General features: G+C 40.0%; 1 pseudogene; it reads left to right on the top strand.

The window, feature by feature from the left end:
• Positions 1–239: 239 nt before the first annotated feature.
• On the top strand, positions 240–1095 carry LOC110689208 (annotated as a pseudogene).
• The last annotated feature ends 246 nt before the right edge of the window (positions 1096–1341 follow it).

Genomic DNA, 1341 nt, shown 5'->3' with positions numbered 1-1341 from the left:
TATGGTCCTGCAGGGCTGTGCCTAGCATGCCGTGCTGGTGGACCAAACTACCGACCCGTGCTCATGCCAAATTCTTAAAATCGTGTTCACGGCACGGCCCGCGGCCCACTCCTCATCACCGTGCCGTGCCAAGCCGATCTCGTGCTAGGTTTGTGCCGCCCGCAAGCCGACTCGGCCCATGCCCACCTCTACAGCTCTACTTGCACTCTTCTACTTCAGGGTTGCTAGTAGACGCTTCAATCCTCAATTCTCAATCCCAAATCCCCTTTAAAAACAGAAACAAAATACACTAATCTGAGTAATCTCTTCACACAGCACAGAAAACGAGAGAGAGAGAAAACAAAACCAAAAAAAGAGAAGACCTCTGAATCGTACAACAATGGCGACCCAATTTTTATCTTCATTCAAATACTCCGACAGCTTAACAGTCGTCGGAATCTCAATCTGCACCGCAGTAATCTGCGAAGCAATCTCTTACCTACTAATCTACCGTACCAATTCCTACAAATCCCTGAAATCCGCCATTGATAAATCCTCCAAAAAGCTCGAAACCATGAAAACCCAAGATTCAATCTCAAAGAACAAAACCAAGAAGAAAGATCGAGTCGAAACAAGTCTGAAAGACGCAAGCCGAGATCTCTCGCTATTCAAATTCAAATCTGGTGCTGTTGTTGCGGTTGTATTGTTCCTGGTTTTCGGATTTCTCAATTCGTTGTTCGACGGTAAAGCCGTCGCTAAAATTCCATTCGTTCCGATCAAACTTGTGCAGAAGATGAGTCATAGGAATTTGCCTGGTGATGATATGACGGATTGTTCAATGGCGTTTTTGTACCTTCTTTGTTCGGTTAGTATTCGTACTAATTTGCAGAAGTTTCTAGGGTTTTCGCCTCCTCGTGGTGCTCCTAGTATGGGACTTTTCCCTATGCCTGATCAAAAAACTAGTTAGAAATTTTGATTTTGTTAATTTCTAAATTTGTGGTTTAATGTATTGTACTGATTTAATCATCGGAATTAGCTGTTTTTGGTTGATCAATCTATTAGGATTCGATGAATTCTGGTAATTTAATTTATACTTACGGTTCTAAATTGTTGAAATTTGATTGTTTTTGATTGAATCTTTGGTGTTTTGATTTGTTTGAGGGTTGACTTTGTTGATCTTTGTTTAATCAATTAATTGGGTATGTTTTGCTGGATTGATGTAGTTGAGGGTTGATTGAATTTGAGAATCTTATTCAATTGAAGCTATATTATATGATTGCATTCATTGTTATAAGTTTATAGAATCATGTGGACTATACTTTGAGTGGTTGTAGCTGTTATATGTAGCTGAAATCAATATAG

The sequence above is a fragment of the Chenopodium quinoa genome, unplaced genomic scaffold, assembly GCF_001683475.1.
Source record: "Chenopodium quinoa cultivar QQ74 unplaced genomic scaffold, ASM168347v1, whole genome shotgun sequence".
NCBI lineage: Eukaryota > Viridiplantae > Streptophyta > Magnoliopsida > Caryophyllales > Amaranthaceae > Chenopodium > Chenopodium quinoa.
This window is presented reverse-complemented; position numbering and strand designations above follow the sequence as displayed.